Here is a 24,568-nt window from a genome sequence, read left to right as displayed (position 1 = left end):
AGAAACAAAGACTTTTTACTAGATGAGGTGTTAAGACCACAGCCAATAAAAAGAAACACGTTGTCGATTACAAGAACTGATCCAGAAAAAACTCCTGAAAAGGACAATGATATAATTGAGTTGATAGAGTGGAAAACCAATGTATTGTTGACTGCCATTAGTATAATGGAAAACAACATACAGTGGTACCCCGGGTTACGAAAATAATTCGTTCCGCCGCCGCTTTCGTAACCCGAAAGGCTTTCGCAAGCCGAAAAGCCATAGGCGCTAATGGGGAAAAGCCGCGATTTGGTGCGAAATAGCGCCGAAAAGCACCAAAAGTTTTTTCGTAACCCGAAAAAACATTCGTAACGCGGAACAGGTTTTTTAAATAGATTTTTTTCGTAACCCGGAAATTTCGTAAGGCGGCGCATTCGTATCCCGGGGTACCACTGTATTTTCAAAACTGTACTAGGAACGGGGGAAAGTGGTTGGAGATGATGTTCCAGCAATCTTTAATCCAATAAGAGAGGGGGGTTAGAAGATTGAATATATGGTTGATAAAAAAAATTAAATGGAACATACAAAGGATCTGAAATTGAGGGAAAAGGTTATTAAAATATTAAAACCCAACAGGTGATATGGGTTATGCTTATAATATGCTAAGCTTATAAGAAATATATGGTAAGTTGTTATAACAGATAGAATTGATATTAGACATATGTTTAAAAGGGAAATATACAGAAAAATCCCATAGATACTTAAGTTGGTAATGGTTACTGATAAAACAAGTATTTAAAAATATATTATATGTATAACCTGATGTTTGTATGATGTTATGGATAATATTGATAAATGGGTAAGTATAATTTATAACTGGGATTTCATTGACCAACAAATAGAATAAGCATTTTGGATTGAATATTTGGGGAGGGGGGGAAGGAAACTAAAAAGAAGCCGAGAAAGAAAACAAAAATAAAGAGAGACAGCTGTGAATACAAAGACAGCTGGGAGACTAAAAACAGCTGAGACTGTTTAATTAAGAGCATTGAGAGCGGAGCTGTGTGGAGAGTGGAGCCATGGAGTTAAAGAATAATAAAACAGACCAGAGGAGAAGGAGAGGGGAAAAACTGCAAAGCGCTCAAGAAAAAACCAGGACAAAAGCAAATTAAAAGTACATACCGAGAGACAAATTGATACAAGAGACTAAGACTAAGTGGGGAAAAGAAGAGGAGGAGAGAATTAATAAGCAAAGACAATGCTGAAAACCAAGGACAGAGTGGAGAGAACGCTGGGACTATTTGGGACTATTTTGGAACGCGAAGATAAAGAGTGAGCGGGACAACATGGAGGAAGGGACGGTGGAGGTAGAGCGAAGGCTGAACAAATGGCGAAGAGGGGAAAAAAAGACTGTTGGACTAAAACGGGGGAGGGGGAATGGAGAGACGAAAAAATGGAACGAAGACAAAAGAAGAGGCAAGTGGGGTATAAGGAGGGAAGATGGCTTACAGGGGTAAACTAAGATCTCAATCACATGATGAGAGGGCAAGGAATTTCAAGCCCCAGGGAAGAACTAATGGAAGAAACTAATACAGATATAAATGTGTTAATATTGCAGGAATTGAGACAATTTAAAAAAGAATTTAAGAGTGAGATCAGAGAGGAGATGAAGATGGAACTGAAAGACAATAGGGATGAAATAAGTTCGGACATACAAAAAGAAATAAGCGGGATATCAAAAAAAATAGATAAAGTAACAAGAGAGCTGTCTGGAATAAGAACAGATGTGGAGGAACTCGCGGCTAAGACAAAGGAATTAGATAAAAAAACAGAATGGGTAATAAAAGAGCAACAGATAGAAAATCAATATCTGAATTTACAAGACAGTTGAGCTAGGGAAAGATGTGCAAGATTGAGAGGGGTTCCGGAAATACAAAATGAACAATTACTAGAAAGAATGATCCCAATAATAGCCCAATACCTCAAAATAACAGAAGAAATCCTAGACCTACAGACAGAAAGAATCTACAGAATTAATTTGGCCATAGCTAGAGAAAGAAATATTCCCAGGGACATTGCTATTTGATTTACAAATATCAGATTGAGAGAAAAGTTATGCCAAAATAGCTATACAAAAAAGCTAATAATAGATGAGAGGGAGATAGAAATTTTTAGAGAGATTCCCCCCCCCCCCCCCGCCACAGATTCTGAGAAAAAGACTGGAATATAAATTCCTCACTGAATTCTTGCAGAGAAATGAAATAAGATATAGATGGGACAGGATTGAAGGAATGACAGTCACATATAGACAAAAGAGATACAGGATTGATGACATTGAAAAGGCTAAAGAATTTCTTAGAAAATTTTAAAAAAGGAAAAAAGATGTGGAGGAGGGAGAAGAACAAAGAAAAGGAAATGAGAAGAGAAAGGACGCAACCTATACTGAAGCTGAGGAAGAGGAAGAGATATTGGTGGATGTGGGGGGACTAGAACTAAGTAATCTAGCTCAGGGGGAGGAAGAGATCTAAACAAAGGTAGAGACACACAAGGGGAAGGTAGATGGAGGGAGACTCAAGAATTAGAACTGGTTCCATGAATGTTCGAGGTATGAATAAAAATCATTTTAAAAATTGCTATTTCATTATTTTGGAAAAAATCAATACGATATATTGTGTATACAAGAAACTAAAATTAGAGAAAGTGAAATTGAATTTATACAAAATAAAAAATTAGGAAATTTATTTTGGTCATCAGAAGTAAAAAAAAGGGAAAGAGGGGTGGCAATATATGTAATCAAAAAATATGAAGCAAAAAAGTTGTTTCAAGACAAAAATGGGAGATATGTAGCAATAGAAATTGAATGGAACAATGAAAAAATACAAGTTGTTTGTATATACGCACCATTAGAAAAGAAGGAAAGCTTTTTTCAAAATTTGAATGAGGAGATATCAAAAATAAATGGAGAAAATATAATATTGGTGGGAGATTTTAATGGGGTAAATAAGCCCCAAAGAGATTGAGAATCAACGACAAATATAAAAAAACATCAAGGTAAATTACCTAGAAGATGCTTTGAGATGCTAGAAGAACAAAATATGGCAGATGTATGGACACATTTATATGGACAAAAAAAGGATTTACATATTATTCTGAATCACACCAGTCTAGATCTAGAATAGATATGTTTTTGTAACAAAACATTTATTACCAAGAATAACATCAATGGAGATTGAGCCAAAGTTAATATCGGACCATAATGTAATAGAATTAGAAATAAAGATGAAACAACAGATTAAGGAATGGAGTTAGAAATTAGATGAGAGAATAATTAAAGATGAAGGATTTGTAAAAAAAATTGAAAAATGAAATTTAAATTATTTTTCGAGGAGAACAAAACAAATGAGATACCCAATAAAACCATATGGGACACTGGTAAGTCAGTAATAAGAGGATTGCTAATAAAGAGAGCTTCAGAAATAAAAAAATAACAAAGGAGAAAAATATACAAATTAAACAGGATTTTAAAAAGCTAGAAGAAAAATGGAGAAAGACACAAATAATAAAAAATTAAAGAAGAAATATATAATGCTAAGACCACAAATGCAAAGGAAAATGTAGAAGAAATGGATAAAAAACTAAAAAGGATTAAGCAAAAGTACTTTGAGGGGGCAAACAAAATAGGCTGATGGCTGGCCTATAAACTAAAAAAAGTGAGGGAGAAGAGAATACTAACAGAAATCAGATATAAAGGAAAGAGATTAAATAAACAAGAGGAAATAAAAGAAGTGTACACAGAATTCTATATGGATCTATTTAAAGAAGAAACAGAGAACAGGGAGATAGAGAAAGAATTTAAAAAATACCTAGATAAGAAAATGATAAAAGAAATAGCACAAGAACAAAAACAAAAATTAAATGAAGAAATTAGCAAAGAGGAAATACTACAGGCAATAAAAGCATTAAAGGAAAATAAAGCACCAGGGCCAGATGGATACATGCCCTGTATTACAAGATCTTTCAAAATGAAATAATTAATATGCTATATCTTATGTCTGATGAAATATCAGGAGAAGGCATACCGGGTTCATGGGAAACCACAAATGTGGTACTAATCCCCAAAGAAGGAAAAGATCAAACAGATATGGCTAATTATAGACCCATTGTATTAATGAACATAAATTACAAACTGTATACATGGATATTGGCAAACAGACTGAAAGTGGTATTGATGCAATATATTCATGAGGATCAAAATGGCTTTTTGCCAGAAAATACATTAGAGATAATATAAGAACACTTGTGAATGCTATTGAATATTACCATCTACATAAAGAAAAAAAGGCAGCTATATTATTATTGGATGCCGAAAAGGCATTCAATAAAGTTAAATGGAAATGTTTATTTGAAGTACAGTGTGCCCGTGCCATACGCGGGCGCGCCATATGCGGACTTGAGCGTATGCGCTCAAGCCGCGGCGTTCGCGAGGTGGAAGGGGCAGCGCATCCCATTCAATTGAATGGGCGCACGCGCCCGTTGAGCCTCGCGCGCACACATGCGGCCGCGCCACCGTGCACGAGCCCCATTGTTTCCAATGGGGCTTGAGCATAGGTGGAATTCGCCTTACGCGGAGGGATCCGGAACGGATCCCCCGCGTAAGGCGAGGATGGACTGTACTTAGAAAGAATGAATGTGGGGGGAAATTTTTTACAATGTATAAAACAAATTTATAAACAGCAAATAATAATTGATTCACAAGAAAAAGTTAGAAAAAGATCCAAGACAGACTTAGAAAAGACTGGGAAGAAACTAAACAGGCTTGAATACTATCAAATTAACTCAAGATACAAAGAAGATATTGTAAAAAACAAATTTGAAATACAACAAAATGTAATAGACAAAATTATCTGGGATAAGGATTTTGGAAAAATATCTAAGATATATAAAATATTAATACAAAGAGAGGTAGAAACGGAAATAGTGACTGACGTTATGATAAAATGGGTCCAAGAAATAGGCCATGCGATACAACTAGAGAATTGGGAAAAAGCATGGAAGCAAACATGTAAATTTACCCGCTCCCAAGATTTAAAAGAAAACTACCTGAAAATTTCCAACATGGTATTATACACCACTAAGACTCTCAAAAATATATGGATTGCAAGGGGAAAACTGTTGTAAATGTCAAGTTGAAGTAGGGTCTTATCATCATGTATGGTGGATATGTCCAAAAATCAAAACATTCTGGAAGAAGATACACAAAGTTGTTAAAAATATACTGGAGCAAGAATTCCCATGTACTCCAGAGTTGTACTTACTTAATATGACCTCAGTCTTGGGAGCAGATAAAGAGAAAAAATACAGGAGAATGGTGTTGTATCTAGTGACAGCAGCTAGAATTATGTTGGCCAAGTACTGGAAATCTGAAAGAACACCTAGTTTAGAAGAATGGATAGAAAAAATAGTAGAACTGAAAGAAATGGATAAAATAACGGTATGGAATAATAGAAAATCAACGGATTATTGGGAAAAGGAATGGCAACCCTTGACAAAGTATTTGAATAACATATAAGTAAACAGAGTATAAAAATAGACAAATAACAATATGTATAAGTGGGAAATAATAAACTGTATTTTGTTTTGTCTTTTTTGAGTTGTATGGAAGAAAGATATGCTAAGAACAATAAGAATTTAAGTATAATGGAAGATTAGAGAAAGAGCGATGTACAGAGGAATGCAACAACAAAGAGAGGATTATTTATATAAAATATGTTCTGTACATATGATGAAAAGAAAAGAAAAACTAATAAAGATTAAATAAAAAAAGGAAATAGACTCTGAAGACATATGTCATCAAGGATTGTATTTGAGCCAAGCCAGAATAGATAAAGAGATGGAAGAAAAGAGACAAAAAACCATTGAAGACCTCTCCACTAAAAGAGTCATTGTACCATCTCCTTGGACAGATCACAGTGGGAAACAGGTTTCTCAACTTAATTCAACTAAGTATACTGATCAAAATAATGCTTCACCAATTGGCAGAGAAGTAGCTGTGCAACCTGGCAAAAGTAATGCTGCTTGCCAAACTGTATTGTCTCTTCCTGTAGATTTTGACATGGAAAAAATATTAGTTCCAGGGCCGAGGTTGCCCAATGTGCAGCAGTATATGACTGAAATAAGACTTGAACAAGAGACATGTGGCTCATACTCCTATCAAGTTTGCTCTCCTCTGCCTTATGCAGGTGAATATTTTAAAATGGACGAATTAGCTGACCAGTCTCAGGAAAGCCTGAGTACTTCCTCACTGAGAGGAAAACTGTTTTTAGATGAGAATGGAAGCCTCTCCTCTGAGAACTCATGCCCTGCTTTTCACAGTCCACACAATGTTCCAGCCTCCCTTGGAGTACTGTATTCAATAGACATCTCTCCAGTCCATTGTAGAAGTCCTCTAAATACATCAAGCTCAGGCCAATTTTCCTCCAGACCTATTCAGGGAGGTATGAAGACTTACAGTCTGGGCAGACTAACTAGTCCATCATTTCCAGAGAGAAATCCTGCATTTACTGCTTCTCCAACTTTCTCTCCAACCGGTATTCAGATAAGGAAGACGCCACTATCAGAACAAAGGCACTTCAGTTTTCGTTCTCCAGACATGCCTTCTGTTTCAAATGCATGCCGACCAGCTCCTCCTTACAGCATCAGTTCTTACACAGAATGTTCTCCATTAAAAAATGGCTCTCCCATGAGAACTGTGGCATGCCAAGGAGCAACAGTTTATCAGACCTCCCTCATTTGCTTACCTTCTACTCCTGAAAGTTCCAGTGAAAAGCAGCCAGAGGTGGAGGCAGCAAGTGCTGTGGCTGAAGAAAATCCGTCACCAGCACAGGCAAAAGTCAACCTGCACCCATTGAATGGAGATGCCTCCACACGTGGCACACATTTAGTGGTTGCCCGAATGTCCATTTCACCAGAGCATTCTGAAGGCAACAAACAAGGGGTGACACTGATCCATGATCTTGATAGTTTCAAGGAAAACCATTTGGTGGATATGGATGATCCAGGGGTGTTGGAAGAGGACTCAGTAAAAGGATCAGCTGAAAATGGTGATATGCCAATAGCTGGCTTGAACTTCGAAGGTTCTTGCATCTGTATGTTGCCTCTTGCTGAAAGCAGTGCCAGTCCCTGTGAGAGCAGTAGTCTTCAGGTGGATAGTGGTTACAATGGCCAGACTTGTACCAGTAGTCTTATGGACACAGCTGGATCTGAGACGAGTTGCAAAGAGAATGATATGCATCTTTGTGAGATTCAGAACAAAACAAAACAGAAGCTACATAAGACTCCAAAATGTGCAAATGAGAGGGGAAAAAACAAGCTTGTTGAATTCTTTCATTTCCACCTTGAACTGCATCCAATATGGAAATTCATTGGAATGAAAGTGCAATTGTTCCTCATGTGAACATGAATTTTCAGGTGAAATGGGAGTGAGGGACAGTAGTACATGAACCAACCAATGGGCAGGAGAAACCAATAGAAAAGCAACTAAATTGGTCAGACTGTAGTCAATACCAAGATAGTCTCATGATCTAATCATTAAACAGTTGGGTGGAGACAATATAAAAAGAAAGGTAAAGGTTTCCCTTGACATGAATGTTTAGTCACAACCAACTATAGGGGGCAGTGCTCATCTCCATTACTAAGATGAAGAGCCAGCATTGTCCAAAGACAACTCTGTGGCCATGTGGCCAGCATGACTTCACAGAACACTGTTACCTTCCCACTGAAGTGGTACCTGTTTATCTACATGCATTTGCATGCTTTCAAACTGCTAGCTTGGCTGAAGCTGGGAATAGTGACGGGAGTTCACCCCATCAGGCAGCACTTGGGCCTTGAACTGCCAAACTTCTGACCTTACAATTGACAGAACTGGTGTTTTAACCACTAAGCCACCACATCTCTTAAACAAGAAAGGTACTACAGTTGGCCCTTCTTATACACAGATTTTTTTATACACGGGTTCAAGCATACACAGTTTGAAAATGTTCAAAAAAAAGTATAAATTTCAAATATCAAACATTGATTTTCCATTTTTTATAAAGGGCACCATTTTGCTATGTCATTATATTTAATGGGACTTGAGCATACACGGATTTTGTTATACACGGGGGATCCTGGAACCAAACCCCAGCGTATAACAAGGGCCCACTGTATTACTATTATCAGGCCTGATTTGCTCCAGGACCCATTTATTGTATAACTCGTCTTTAGCACCACACCTCAAATGAGTTATCAGGTTTCTTCCCTGTCTAACTTTCACAACCATTCATAGAAATGGGCAATAACAGAATCTAAAAATGTGCTATCTTATCAATAGATATGCAAATCAAGAGATGCTATATTTCATCATGACGACATATTTGAAGTGTGGCTTGCATCAAGAAGGAAATAATGAGTGGCAAAATTGTGACAAAGGGATTCAATCGTTTTTAAAACAAGACTATGGATGAGATACTACATGTGTATTTAGCTCCACATGCACAGTTCTGTATCTTCTCATCCCCCAGCAGCTGTCAAGGCTTGCGGGGGGGGGGGGGCACTCTGCTGCTGCTATGTACCTGTAGAGGAGGGGCTGGAACTGATTTAAACCAGAGAGAAACAGCTGGTCTCAGCTTATTCCCAAGAAGGAAGAAATGAGAATACACATTCAGATGAAATGGTTGCCTTTTCCTTCACCCAGTTGCTCAGAGCACCGAAGTCTTCATGATCTGAATCACCATCTCTAATCCTTCACTCCCTGCTGGTGAGAAGGAACATGTGTACGTCTCTCTGCACACTGTCCAAAAAAGGGACATGTGTACATGTAAGTGGCACTTACATATATGTAAGCCATTAAAAGGATGCTGGCCACAAGGCAAGGAATGCAACAATTTTCACAGCTTTTTCAAAGTGTGGAATAGTTCATAGATAGTCTGTAGAGCTATTCATTTTCTTCTCAACCCATATGACAAGATGTATGTGGTTGGCCATGTACTGTCACATCTTCAAGCTGACAAGTGTTCTCAATTTCATTCTAAATGGAGAAAGAGTTCTGCAAATGAAAATACTAGTAGTTTGTAGGCTCTGCATACAAAGAACCTCAGGGACATTCATATCCCTAAGCTTCATGAAAGCAGCTGCTTAATTGTACTTATAGTTCCTGAGCAGAAGATGGAAACAAGACTCTGAACAGCACTCTCCAATCACAATGTTTATAGGATGGGATTTTGTGAGACCACTGATGTTACATAGGTCAAAAACAGACTGCAATAATAATCTAGTTTGAGACTGCTTTAACTGCCCCGGCTCAATGCTAGAGAATTCTGGGAACTGTAGTTTTGTAAAACATTTAGCCTTCTCTGTCAGAGAGCTCTGGTGTCACAACTCCCAGGATTGCCTAGCACTGAGCCAGTGCAGTTAAAGCAGTCTCAAACTGGATTATTTCTGCAGTCTGTTTTGGACCATACTCAATCTCCTCTAGAATCTCCTTGTTAATTCTCTGTGTTTAGCTGTGTTAGTAGCAGATAGTGAAATAGTGGTGAGAGTTGGGCAACAATCATCTGTATTAGGAGTTTATCGTACGAAGTTTATCCCATGCAGAAACAGCATTTAAATCCAGAAAATTCCGTAAAAGCAGTATCTTTTTCAGATGACATCATGAGGCATCGTGCACAAAAAGTGGACAAATCTTGCAAAAGCAGTATCGTTTTCAGACAACGTCGGGGGGGCCTGAGTATTAATCCGACATTAACCTGCACAGAAAATAGACAAAATCATCCACTTTTTATTTTGGGGGATTTCCCCAAATTAAAAAACAACCAGTTTTGTCCACTTTCTGTGTAGGTTATTGTTGGATTAATGCACAATGCCCCTGATGTGTCTGAAAATGATCACGCTTTTGAGGGATTTTTCCAGGATTTAAATCCTGTTTCTGCACGGGATTTTGCCACTTAGCCTCCCGTGTGATAAACTCCTCTAGAATCTCCTCTAGAATCTTTTACAGAGTTGTTCTATTTCTATTTTTTATTTAGTCTTGTTGAATAGTCTAGTTTAATCTTCTGTTTATCTTTCTTGCTAACCAATTGGTGGGTTTTGTTGAGGGACCTTACCGGTTTGTCTGCCACAAAAACATCCTCCCATCTCTCACATTCCTCACTTCTTTTTGTTAATGAGTCTTCTTAGTTAAATTGCTGGTAGAATAAAGCAAAAGTATCTCCTCAAGTTAATTATATTAAATAAAATTATTTCTTATCTAAATTAAAACTCTAACAAACCTGGTTAATCCTCTTCTTAGGATCTACAGTGTCTCTAAATTGTATATCAAGGTGCACATGTGTGGGGGAGGGGAAATTGTGCTTTTTCTTTTTCTTTTTCTGTGCAAGTCAGTCAAGGAGGATTGGTGGTTTGGATTCCCAAATCTCAATTTAGGCACTGCACAGATGGGTGGATACGGCGCTCCCATCATTTGCTAGGGGTTGGCCAAGGACACAGTGTCCATACCGGCCTCACCCCAGCATGTGACGGGGGACTGTATACACGGGCACCGCCATTTTGACATAACAGCTGTGTTGCGTCCAAACGGCGCAGCACAACCATTATGTCTTGGCGACACTGATAGGCACTTGTGGTGCCCTTTCAGTGGTGCCGAAAGGAGCTCCAAAATGGAGCTCCTTTTGCACTGCGTATCACTGGCGCGGCCTTTACACAGTCGCACCAGCGATACTGAAGAGAAAGGGGCTGAATGGCCCCTTTCTCTGTCTCCCCGCCACTGTCGGGGTGTCACTATGGCATGAATGTTAGGGCGTGGAAAGACGCGCTGTGTCCACCACAACCACCTACAGAGTTGAACCACATCAACAGGACGCCAGGGAGAAGGAACCTGAACAGATGTATGCAAAGGTATTCAGGCCAAGAAGAAAAATATTCCTTCACCACTGCAGATGGCCTTAAGCTCCCAGCTTGAGATATAATGACAAGAGCACTTCAAGCCTTCATTCTACACGAGGGCTTTAATAAATAAGTTACTTTAATAAATAAGTTACTTTGCCAACCAAACAACCATAACAACAAAAACAGAGAGGCAGTTACTCTAACACCAACTGCCATAACTGGGCACCACAATTCAAAAAGGACATTGAGAAACTGGAGTGTGTCCAAAGGAGGGCGACTAAAATGGTGAAGGGTCCGGAAGCCATGCCCTATGAGGAACGACTTAGGGAGCTGGGGATGTTTAGCCTGGAGAAAAGAAGATTAAGAGGTGATATGATAGCCCTGTTTAAATATTTGAAGGGGTGTCACATTGAGGAGGGAACAAGCTTGTTTTCTGCTGCTCCAGAGAACAGGACCAGGAACAAGGGATCCAAGCTGCAGGAAAAGAGATTCCACCTCAACATTAGGAGGAACTTCCTGACAGTAAGGGCAGTTCGACAGTGGAACAAACTCCCTCGGAGTGTAGTGGAGTCTCCTTCTTTGAAGGTCTTTAAGCAGAGGCTGGATGGCCATCTGTCGGGGATGCATTGATTTGGATTTCCTGCATGGCAGGGGGTGGACTGGATGGCCCTTGTGGTCTCTGCCAACTCTACAATTCTATGATTCTATAATAACTGACACTCTCTCTCAGAAGGACTGACAGCATCAACATTCCATAATACAAATGTCAACTGTCAACTGCCACTGGAACTGTGATATGTTCCGCTACAGCTCTATCTTGTGGACACATAAATGTCATTTCCTAACAATGAAGCCCCGACACCCCTTTCCAGGTTGCGGGGAAGCGGTGTTTTGCCGCTTCCCCGAGGCCTGGGAAAGCGGCGGATCAGGGCCTTTGGGGTTGCCACTGTGGCAGCTCAGGCCCCGATCCATAGGTCTGTATCCCGCCTTAGATAAATAGCCTGAATGAGAGCAGATTAGATCTGGGTTTTCTTGCCAGGTTTCTTCTAAAGCTGAGAAAGTGTGGCTTGCCCATGGTCATCCAGTGGGTTTCCATGGTTGAATGGGGAAACTGAATCCTGATCTTCAGAGTCATAGTCTAACACTCAAACCACTCATAGTCTAACACTCAAACCACTACACTACACTGGATCTCTACCCTTACCATCTCTACTACTACCTGCCAACATTTCACAGATGAAAACCAGAACCTATGCAGCCAAGGAACATCAGAGTGTGATCAAAATGGCAAAAGTGATTAAAGAGGAAGAACATACAAGCTAGGAGAGGCTGCTGCAGTTTGCTTTTGCCTGAGACAATAGGGCAGGGTAAGATTTCACCCTCTACTCTCTCCTTTCCCCCATTGAGTTTATTAACTACAAACTACTTTTGCACCTCTTTAAAGCCTCTTTACTGCCAACCGAGTAGTCCAAGATTCAGCTATTCAACAGATGACACAACAACCGATGAAGAAAGAATTGGACATAGCTCCCACTTTGGAAGAAACCGTTAAGGCCATACAGCAGATGAAAAATGGCAAGGCTGCCGGGATTGATGGAATTCCACCTGAAGCTTGGAAACATGGAGGTCATGCAGTGCACTCCATGCTAAACTCCACGAACTCCTTGTGAGTTGCTGGGAAAAAGGCGAACTGCCATCAGATCTCCGAGATGCAGCCATCATCACCCTGTACAAGAAAAAAGGAGCAAAATCGGATTGCTCAAACTACCGAGGTATAACACTGCTCTCCATTGCTGGAAAAATCCTCGCAAGGATACTGCTGAACAGATTAGTTCCTGCCATTGCAGAAGAACTTCTCCCCGAAAGCCAATGCAGCTTCAGAGCTAATAGGAGCACTACAGACATGGTATTTGCCCTCAGAAAACTGCAAGAGAAATGTAGAGAGCAGAACAAAGGACTCTATGTAACATTTGTCGACCTCACCAAAGCCTTCGACACTGTGAGTAGAAAAGGTCTGTGGCAGATCCTGGAACGACTAGGATGCCCCCCCAAATTCCTCAAAATGATCATCCTGCTACATGAAGGCCAGCAAGGTCAAGTCAGATATGGTGATGCTCTCTCGGAGCCCTTTCTAATAACTAATGGTGTAAAACAAGGTTGTGTTCTTGCTCCAACTTTATTTACAATCTTCTTCAGCATGATGCTCCAAAGGGCTACGGCAGATCTCAAAGAAGAAGACGGCATTTATATATGCTATCGTACTGATGGCAGCTTGTTTAATTTAAGCCGCCTGAGGGCCCGCACTAAGACGCTAAACTATCTAGTCCGTGAGCTGCTTTTTGCTGACGATGCTGCCCTCGTTGCCCATATGGAAGTAGCTCTTCAGCGCCTCACATCTTGTTTTGCAACAGCTGCAGAGCTCTTTGGGCTGGAAGTCAGTATGAAGAAAACGGAAATTCTCTACCAGCCGGCACCACAGGAAGAACACTACCATCCCCACATCACTGTAGGCACATCTGTGCTTAAGTCTGTCCAGCAGTTCACCTACCTGGAAAGCATCATCTCCTCAGACGCCAAGATTGATAAAGAGATCGATCACAGACTGGCAAAGGCATACAGCGCATTCGGAAGGCTTCACAAAAGAGTCTGGAGTAACAAACACTTGAGGCGAAGCACAAAAATCAGTGTGTATAGAGCCATTGTACTGTCTATTCTCCTCTATGGGTCTGAAACATGGGTCACCTATCGCCAACACCTACGACTCCTTGAACACTTTCATCAGCGCTGTTTATGCATAATTCTAAATATACACTGGACTGACTTTGTGACAAGTGTTGCTGTCCTCGAGCAAGCAGGGATCACCAGCATTGAGGCCATGCTACTGAGGATGCAGCTGCGCTGGGCAGGACATGTTTCTAGGATGAAGGACCATCGCCTCCCCACAATAGTATTCTATGGTGAACTCGCCACGGGTCAGTGTAAGAGGGGAGCCCCAAAGAAGAGATACAAGGACTCCCTGAAACAACATCTCAGGCTTGGCCAGATAGATCACCAACAATGGTCCTCCCTGGCCTCACATCGGGAGGCATGGAGACACACTATCCATGACGCTGCAGCCTTCTTCAAAAGCTCACGCCGAACGAGCCTCGAAGAGAAACGACAACGCAGAAAGAACCACAACCTGGAAACATCACCCAAGGAGACTTTCTGCTGTGCTTTCTGCAACCGGACCTGTTTATCCCAAATTGGCCTTTTTAGTCACCAACGCGCTTGTACAAAGCGCGGATGAGTCCTTCCTGAATCTTCGTTCACGAAGCAAAGTCAGAGACCTTGAACTTCATTCGTCTGCAGTTGAAGTAAGCTAAGAACAAAGGGGGAATGTGGTAGGAGGAGAAAGAAACTGTAACACATTGAAAGCAGCTGAAAGAGTAGGACAGCAGAGAAATAATCAAGACTGCCAAATCTGGACAGCTGGAAGGTGGGTACTGCAGAGCTTTTAGACAAAGGTAAAATAGAAGCTACAGAGTAATATTAGAAAAAGACTCTGTATAAATTCTCTTTTCAGCTGCCATCTGTATCTGCAATTGCCATTTATTTAAATGGCATTGCAGCAGTGTAGTGGGTTTGCGCCATTAACTCCTGTGATTTAACCTTCACTATTGTGTTTTTGGTAAAATAGCATACAGTAAGAAACAAAATGAAATTGTAGGGTAAAAAAAGCTAGGAAAAACTAGACTGATCCAGTCATTATGTGAAATGTCCTTGTCTAGGAAATACATAATGAAATTATTTGTAGGTTATATGCTACAGCAGCAACTTTTATCACATGAACAAGAAATACTAATGAGATATTAAAGAATACAAAACTGGGAAACACTTTATGACTCTAATACTGGGTATTCACCTTCTTAGCATGTCCATATCTGGTCATCTACCCTATAACAAAGATTGGTCAGGAAGCTATACCTCAAAGGCCCCAGCACTGGTCTCCACAATTATGCTTGCTAGAGCTGTCATAGTGCAATCCCTCCTCAATATTTTCAATGATGAGTGAAAATTTTAAAGCATAAAGATCCACTCAGTTGTGAACACCATTTCACCTACCTCCTACTCTGGCCAGCATGAGCCAGTAAGCCTTTTGGAAATAGTGGAAGATCCCACCTCACCCCCATTTGGATTGGTTCATGTGTCAGCATTTGCATGTGATTGGCAATATGCACCATATTTTGGAAGTTCATTTTACAATTGTTAAAAATGGCAAGGCTATGAGCCGGATTTATTTTGAAATGCACTTCCCATTTTGTTTTTCATCCCAGCTCCTATGACTAGGGAGGGACACCACCAAGAAAGGAGATTAAGAGATATGTATCTGCATAAAACTGTGTGAACTAATTCTAAACCATAGTACAACATAATATTAAACCATAGTACAGCTGTTACATTTTCTGCTGGGTTTATTGGCAGTTCACCTTGCACTGTTCTCTGACTTTAACACTACTCCCACCATCCAACTTCTGCTTCTTTTGGGGAAACAGAAAAAATGAGAAAAAGACATTGACAAAATAGCATTTCACAGTATATGAGTACCAATTTACACCCCTAAAATTTCTGGGCATTTCTGCTTTTTGCATTGAACAAATTCTGGGCATTCCTGCTTTTTGCACCTCTTGTAAAAGGACAGTTTTCTGTATAAAATGGCTGTCCAGACCAAGTCTAGTTGAAAGTAAAGAACATATTGAGGAAGGAAAGAAGAAGCCTTGATGTTTTCTAGCTCAAATTAGCATCTTCAGAGCAGACCGACCTATCTGGTCAGTGCAGGTTGAGTCTCCCTTATCTGAAATTCCAAAATCCAAAATGCTCTGAAATCTGAAACTTTGGGAGCTAAAGCACAAGTGGTGTAGTATGTATATTTGCGAGGCTGGAGAGGGACATGTGGTTGGAGATAGACATGAGCAAACAACCAGGAGTACCGCTGCAAATTGGAGATCTCCTGTATAGTAATTGGGTGCCATATATGCAATAAAATAGTGTAGTATTTCTGGGATACAGAGAGATATGAGAAATGCAACACAGCAAGGAGACACAGAGCAACATGGATTTGGGGCTTCATAACAGTGTGCAGGCCAAAGCCACTCTTCCTGGGTCCTATCACCCGCCAACTTCTGGTAACGCTTGCCTCTTCCCAGCCATCAGAAAGTTTACTCTATTTTTCATGCATTTTTTATAAGCAGGTTTCTGAAATCTCACATCTCTTTCCATCCATATTTCTCTTCAGCATCACATCTCTCATGTCTCTCTTCAGCCCACAAATACTACACCATTTCATTTCATATCAGGGATCTGATTACTGTATAAGAGATCTCCAAGGAACCCTCCAGCCACCCGTTTTTGCCTCTGAGCCAGCAATGTGCTCCTGGTCTTTTATTTGCAAGACAGAAGAGGATAGCTAATAATGCAAAATCCAGAAATATCCAAAATCTGAAAGACTTCAGGTTCCAAGCAATTTGGAGATTCAAACATGAACCTTCCTCACCATGTTGAAAAGTACTTTTTAAATTGCACCAAATATTCTCCAGTTCACATCAACACTTACCAGCAAGCACTGGCAAACTGTATGTATATCTATGTCCTCTTCTTCAGCAATGTGTAAGTGACCACTAGAGCAAACAATCATTTTTTGTTTGCTGAAACAACACAGTACAGGCAATAATCAAACTCCTTTTCTTCTTGAATGCAAAGATGTGATCAGTATTGCCATTCTGCTTTTCATGCTGCAGTAGATGTTCGCAGGTGAAAATAGAACAGAAACACCTGAATTTCATTTCAAGCCTGTGAGAATTAAGGGCCCAGGTGTTTCTGCCTATCCCCCGTGAAAAGACTTATGCCATTCAAAGTCAATGAAATATCAGGCTGTACTAGGAATGTTCCCAAATTGTGTTTAAAAACAGCACTAGGACTGAACAGCTGGGGTTCTCCCACTGGAAACAAAGGATAGCTACAGAGATGTAGGATGGTTATTCTGAAGCTTAGAACTCAGCTTATAAAGAACTAAGAAATGTACCCACTGATAGACTTTTTTTCCCCAACTAGCATGAATTACATTATACTTCTTGGAAATTTACCCAGTGTTACCTATGTTTCTTGGTTTGTTTGTTGTTCAAAGCGTATACATAATGCCTCCCAGCTGAACAGGACCCCCAAGGTGATGCACAACTGAGAAATACTTTTAAAACATTAACTAAATAAGAAAAATCCATTTAAAACAATCCAAGCTTCTCTTTAAAAACAGATCTAAACTCAGACAAACAGCCAAAGCACATACCCCTAATTTTAAGAGCCAAAGGCCAAACAAAATAATAAAATCATCAGCACAGTAGATGGTTTCAATCACGATCTATATGAAACAGACAATTGAGTGGTAGCAGTTACAGTCACATTAAGTTCTGTACCAAACAGACCAAACATAATAATTTTCTCCCAAAATCAAAATTTGCTGATTAATCAAAACTTCACAAAAATGCTTGGCATACCAAGCTAAGTGTAATTATCAGATTTGCTCAACGTTAATTCATAAATGTGCATTATAGGCGCATTACAGATGTGCCGAAAGTACATGCCGAGCACATACTAGGGTTAGGAAAGGGCGTCCCTTCCGGACGCCCTAACCCTAGTATGTGCCAAGCATGTACAAAATGGTGGCACTCTATACACATGGGCGCTTTTGCCGCTTCCCCTCAGCCTGGAAAGTGGCAGATCGGAGCCTCAGAGGCTGCCATTGTGGCAGCTGAGGCCCCAATCGAGCGGGGAAAGGGCCGGATACAGGCCGCCCCAAAAGGGCGGTCTGTAACGCGCAATAGACACATAAAAAAAGTACAGAAACCTAAAGTATTTCTTCAGATGTGAAGTCGAAGGTTTTCATGGCTGGCATCCATAGGGTTTTTGTGGTTTTTTTCCGGCTATGTGGCCATAGAATTATAGAATCGCAGAGTTGGAAGAGACCACAAGGGCTATCCAGTCCAATCCCCTGCCATGCAGGAAATCTCAATCAAAGCATACCTGACAGATGGCCAATCAGCCTCTGCTTAAAGACCTCCAAAGAAGAAGATTCCACTACACTCCGAGGGAGTGTGTTCCACTGTCAAATAGTCCTTACTGTCAGGAAGTTCCTCTTAATGCTGAAGTCGAATCTCTTTTTCTGGAGCTTGCATCTATTGTTCCAGGTCCTGTTCTCTGGAGCAGCAAAAAACAAGCTTGCTTCCTCCTAAATATGACATCCCTTCAAATATTTAAATAGGACTATCATATCACCTCTTGAACTTCTTTTCTCCAGGCTAAACATCCCCAGCTCCCTAAGTTGTTCCTCATAGAGCTTCATGGCTTCCAGGCCCTTCACCATTTTAGTCGCCCTTCTTTGGACACGCTCCAGTTTCTCAATGTCCTTTTTGAATTGTGGTGCCCAGAACTGGAAACAATATTCCAGGTCGGGCCTGACCAAAGCAGAGTACAGTAGCACTATTACTTCTCTTGATCTAGACCAGGGGTCGGCAACCTTCGGCCCGCGGGCCGGATCCGGCCCACCAAGGCCTTCCTGCCAGCCCCTGCACAGTCCTGCCGCCGATTTCCCCCGTTTTCGCGCCGCTCCAGGCGCCATTTTGTTTTTCAAAATGGCTGCCAAAGTCTCGCGTGACCTCAGGATGGCAAAGGTCACGCGAGACTTCGGCCGCCATTTTGAAAAACAAAATGGCGGCGCCCATCTAGTAGGCCCGGTGCAGCCCCTGGAGCACTCCAACAGGGCTCCAGGGGCTGCAGTGGGCCTGCAGCAGGCTCCACCCTCCACCCTCCTCCTCCTCCTCCCTAAGAGCAGGGAAATGAGGAGGAGGCAGAAGGAAGGAGTACAGAGTGAGGGAGAAAGGGAGCCAGAGCAGCAGCTGCAGCCACAGCAAGGCGAGAGGTTGGTTCAATGGGGGAGGGGGTTAGCTTGGTGTTCTTTGTGCAAAATGCCCTCTCAGCACCCTGTGGCTTTTCTGGGTTGAAACTGTGTGCATGCTTGCTGCAGCTGCAGTTTATTTTCAATTGCATTTTAGTAATTTCCTTGCTTGTAACTTTATTAGTATTATTATTATTACTACTTGCCTTGGGTGTTCTTTCTGCAAAATGCCCTCTCACCAACTTGTGGCTTTTCTGGGCTGACACAGTGTGCATGCTTGCTGCAGTTTATTTTCAATTGCATTTTAGTAATTTCCTTGCTTGTAACTTTATTAGTATTATTATTATTACTACTTGCCCTGGGTGTTCTTTCTGCAAAATGCCCTCTCAATGAGAAAGAGGAGGAGGAGGAGGATGAGAAAGAGGGGGAGGAGGTGGAAAGGTGAGTCATTTCAGGTCTGCCTTGGGTTTTTTCCATTAATTTTTAAAAATATATAACACTTATTTTTGTTTTTTTATTTCATTATTTTTATTATTGCTTTTTATTTCATTTCATTATTTGTATTATTTATGAAGGTGAGACAATGTGACTTTCCAAAGTGCTGTAACAAAGGTCTGCTGTAACAATGATAGTGGTGGTGGTGGTGATGATTATGATAATGCTTTGGTGGAAGCTCCACCCCCAGTGTGTGGCTCCGCCCCTGGAGAGTGGAAGTTCCACACTGGCATGTGGCTCCGCCCCAGAAGCTCCACCCCCGGCATGTGGCTCCGCCCCTGGAGGGTGGAACCTCCACCCCCGGCTTCGGCCCCCCAGTTGTCTGAGGGACAGCAACCTGGCCCCCGACTCAAAAAGGTTGCCTACCCCTGATCTAGACACTATACTTTTATTAGATGCAGCCTAAAATTGCATTGGCCTTTTTAGCTGCTGCATCACACTGTTGACTCATGTTCAACTTGTGGTCTACTTGGACTCCTAGATCCCTTTCACATGTAGTTTCATTCAGCCAGGTGTCCCCCATCCTATATCTGTGCATTTTATTTTTCCACCCTAATTGCAGTACCTGCATTCTCTGAAGATGCCAGCCACAGATGCTGGTGAAACGTCAGGAAGAAACTCTTCTAGAACATGGCCACATAGCCCGAAAAAACCCACAAAAAAAACTATTTGTTCAGAGGTATCCACAGTAATTGACAGATTTGGTCTTAACCTTAGTGCAGTATTTATTGTCATGCCATATGATAACAGGGCAAATCTGGTGACATTGTGATCAGGCATGTTAATTTGTATTCTAGAGTAGAGAAATATTTCAAATTATAATATAGATGAGGGTGATGAATTGTGAAGCCATCCAGATGTTGTTGAACTGCAGCTTGTATTCTTCACCATCAGCTATATTTGCTATGGTTGATAGGTGCTGGAGTTCAGCAACAACTCAAGGGCCACACAGTTCCCAACTCCGGTGTAGATGAAGGATGGGTTCATGACATGGGAGTAGTAATATGAATAGACTGATTCTTTTCTTTTCTTTAAAGGCCATGGGCCAGAGTATAGTCTATTCTGGGTTATTTGTTTCTTTCAGAATTTTAAATTCAGCAGTTTCACTGTCCTCTTTTCTGTTTTGTTTACAAATGAGTGGAGGAAAGAATAATCAAGAGCTGACATGACAATTAGGTTGCTTAAAAATAAAAAAAATTAAGAACAAGGGAAAACATTAGAACATCTGACAGGTTCCAAGAATAGAAAGATTTAAACAGATACTCATCAAAATTCTGAGGATGTCCTCCTTAGATAGTAAGCATTCTCCCCCACCTCACCATGTCTTGAAGTACACAAGAATTCTAATCAGCAATTTTGCTTATACATTACACATTGTCTATAATAGCTTGTAGCTCTGGACCTGTACATTTTTAAAAGACTTTATGCTAAAGTGAGGAATGTCTTCCTGGTTTTTTTTTTCTGTCAAGGCCACATGCTGGTAGTGGTGAGATCATTGTGCAAAGTGAGCAGACCATCTCCCACACATTTTCTTTCTTCCTCCTTCCACCCCTGCCCCTTCTCTCTCTGCTCCTGTCTCAGCCAGGCATGTTTTAGAAGAGGGATGGAAGACTTTTGCAAGATATCTAAGTAGCTTCACCCAAGAAGTCTAATCTGATCGTTTGCAGAGGGTTTTCTTCTGCCTTCTTCCATCAACCCTTCCTTTCCCTACTACCATTTCAGTTCTGCAGTCCCATTTCCCCTTCCCTGCCAGTGATCTACACTGATCACCTGCCAAAGGTACCCACCATGATGGCTTTATATTCATTGATCTGGCTTTTATGGCTTGCCTCCCCTCAGATTCTCCTTTTCTCTGCCTCTGGGCATCCCCCACCTGTACAAACAAGGTTCCTTTTCATAGCCTGAACGAGGGACCTTTTGGAACCGCTTTCATTAGTGAAGAGGAGCCAGGTTCCAACACAGATTTTTCCACAAGTGGGAATGGGCCCTCAGTGAGGTTTTTGCCACCATTCTCTTGTAGCTTCTCCAAGTTGAATGGAAGCTCTACTAGGTGCTAAAGTAGGGCCCGGCTCTGTCAGCTGAAAGCAGCTGCAGGAAGAGTGCTGGTAAAATCCCAAAATGGTTTCTATTCTTGTGTGTGGAGCTGCCAAACTGTCTTGAGTCTTTTTCACGTGTGTAAAGGCCTTCACACTGGCTGTCCTGCTCATAAAGAAAACACAAGAGAGTCTGACAGCTTCGCACACAAGAATAGAAACCTAACTACAAGTAGCTGGATAAAGGTAGCATCCTTCAGAAAAATCACATGAGCCTAGATCTGCCTGTTGATCTGTTATTCATTTGGCACCCATAGCAGCTGGATCCTGTGCTAACTACCCCTTTCACCACCACTGTTACAAGAAGAATTAAGAAGAGCCAAGTAAGCAGCCAGGACCAAATATGAGTCCAGAAACCCAACCACTGAGTGAAACAGTCAAAACAGCATAATGCTTTATGGAAAAATACATTTCTCTCTTTACTTCCATGGTTGGGCTTCTGAGTTTATGCATCTGTTTGCTTCCCTGTCTGTGTATGTCTCAGTTCAGTTCAGTAACACAAGCTTTAGTAGGCTTTATTCAGAAAATCAAAGTTGTTCACAGCATAACCATGCTGTCAAGACAGAAGATTCTTCATACCAAGCATTCCCATTGAATCGGCCTTGACTGTTCAAAGCACATTTTTCCTTCCTTCACATCTGCTCATTGGCCAGCTAGAGAAAGGTAAACAAGCTCTCCACCCAGCATCACCACTTGTACAGCATAACCCATTATCCAGTATGCAAAGCATATACAAAATGTAAGTATGGCAGGACCTATGAGTCTGACAGTGTGCCTCCAGTCTCATTGTCCTTGTGGCAGCAGTGCTTCATGTATAACAGTTAGCAAGAGGAAGAGTGAGTGACAATGATGAGAGAACTTAAGACCATTACCATTCCCACTTTTTCTGTGTAATGGCTCTGGCACTACCCACCAGCAAAGTGACTTGCTGCCTTTAGGCATCTGGTCCCTGAAGAATTGCCACTGAATTAATGTGGTGGTCAATGGGAAACCAGAGTAGAAAAGTTATCAGTATTTCCTAACCAGGAACTATGCTGGCTATGGAGTTCTGGAACTTCAATCCAATAGTTCCTGGTTAGGAAATACTGATAGCTGGAGTCCAAATGTAACTTTTCTGTACTCTGGAAAATAGGTTGTCCACTCCTGTTTTAGAAGGCATGTTTCATATAGGGAGAAAAGCAGAGTGGCCCCTACTGACCCTATAACATTTCCTAGCTAAGGCTATTTTCTCAGACTGTTTTTTCCCTCAGATTCCACTAGCATATTTATCATATATTTATCATTATTTTCCCAAGCCTTTCCCCCCAAATGGTAGAGGCATGCATTTGAATCCCATCTATTTTCTGCTATATATACACAAAAAGTTGCATATGTGAGGTAAATTTTCACATTTGTACCAGTGAGATGTACTGGTTTCACTGTTGGATTAAGACAATGGAAGAAAGGCAAATCACACTCTAGCAGCCTCAAAAGCAGGCATGGGCAAATCCTTTCTGAACAAATTCTGCCAAGAAAATTCTGTGATAGGGCTGCCTTAGGGTTGTCATACATCAGAAATTATTTGAAGGCACACAACAACTACAACCATTTTTAAAAACCATTAAAAAAAAAAGAGTGCAAACCATCCTACCAAATGGTAATAATCCATTTTCTTTAAAAATGACACTGCAAGCCAAGTTACTTTTCTCAGCTCACATGCCATGGTTTCACTGTTTCATTTCAGTTGTGTGAGTTTCAGCTATTTTCTGAAAAGATGTGACCTTTATGGTTAGTCCTTTCATTTATCTAGCTCTACACATTTAGGCAATGCTACATTCCTAGTTTGGAACACAATGAAAATGAGAACAGAGCAACCAAGCAGCAGGCTTTTCTCAAGTGCATAAAGGGCAATGATATTAGATAGTCTGTTATCAAGGACATTTCAATGCCACATTCTCAGATGGACAGTTCATTAAGCAACTCTTCACATTTGAAGACAATCCTTCTTAATGTTAGTGGCTAAAACTGCCACCAAACAGTATAAAACAAAATAGCAATTATTTAAAATTTTGGTTTTAAAGAACCATAATATACTAAAACACTATTATTATTATTATTATTATTATTATTATTATTATTATTATTATTATTTTGGTGGGGGAGAATTGGTGCTGAATCTTCACCTTGCCCTGAACAAAGAGCTTTTCTATCATTGTTATATTATTTATTCATTCTCACACCTATTACTCAAACTTTTCTCTAAGTTTCTTATAAATAATACTTTTAGGCAATGCAAAATACTCTTAAAATGTAACTTTTAATGTAATCATGTAATAATTCATTAAAGATTAAATTTTTAAAAATGTAACCTTGGGGTGGGGTGGAATGAATTATTTCTATGACATAATTAGATAGATTTCTTGTTGACAACTGCCTTCAAAGCAACCCTGACTCATGGTGACCCTGTGGATGAGACATCTCCAAGATCTCCTACCCCCAACCATTCTGCTCAGCTCCTGTAGTTTCAGGCTTGTGACCTCCTTGATTGAGTTTAACCATCTGCCTTGCAATCTTCCTCTCTTTCTACTGCTTTCCACCTTTCCTAGCATTATTGTTTGTTCTACTGAGTCATGCTTTCTCATGATGTAGCCAAAGTACGACAGACTCTTGGCTTCCAAAATTCAGGCTTCATCTCTTCTAAGACCCATTTGTATGTCTTTTGGGTGTTTATAGTATCATCAGCCCTCTTCAACAGCATCACATCTCGAATTATTTGATTTTCTTTCCATCCACTTTCTTCAGTGTCTAGGTCTCACATCCAAACATGGTGATTGGGAAGACGATCCTACCTTCAGTGTACAGTGTCATATCTTTGCACTTTCTCAAGTGAGAATAATCAGCCACTGATATGAATGGGGTGTGTTTGTATAAAAACCAAGAATCAAGGCTGGTTGTTTAATTAAGCAAACTGAGGGGGGATACAGAAAGGCAGAAAGGGGGGAGAGATACCACCCCTTTCTCCCACTGCTCATTGCCATGGTGACCACACAGGAAAAAGGAGCCGTGAAATGTGAAGTTGTCTGAACTAGCCACAGTGACACATATCTTATTTACACCCCATTTGGGATGGAGACACACACTACATGAATTGGCCTTAGTAGAGTGCTCAGGAGAT

At 40.8% G+C, this 24,568-nt stretch overlaps 1 protein-coding gene and 1 pseudogene across 1 annotated transcript in view; one reads left to right on the top strand and one right to left on the bottom strand.

Annotated features, from left to right (window-relative positions):
• The window catches only part of LOC149310613 (potassium channel subfamily K member 2), a 228,844-nt gene that overhangs the window by 193,022 nt on the left and 11,254 nt on the right, over positions 1–24,568 (bottom strand). The window lies entirely within an intron of this gene.
• LOC149310614 (protein aurora borealis pseudogene) lies at positions 5,870–7,636 on the top strand (annotated as a pseudogene).

The sequence above is a fragment of the Sceloporus occidentalis genome, unplaced genomic scaffold (genome assembly GCF_023333645.1).
Source record: "Sceloporus occidentalis isolate IW3139 unplaced genomic scaffold, rSceOcc1.0.p SCAF_6, whole genome shotgun sequence".
In the NCBI taxonomy this organism is placed as follows: Eukaryota; Metazoa; Chordata; class Lepidosauria; order Squamata; family Phrynosomatidae; genus Sceloporus; species Sceloporus occidentalis.
This window is presented reverse-complemented; position numbering and strand designations above follow the sequence as displayed.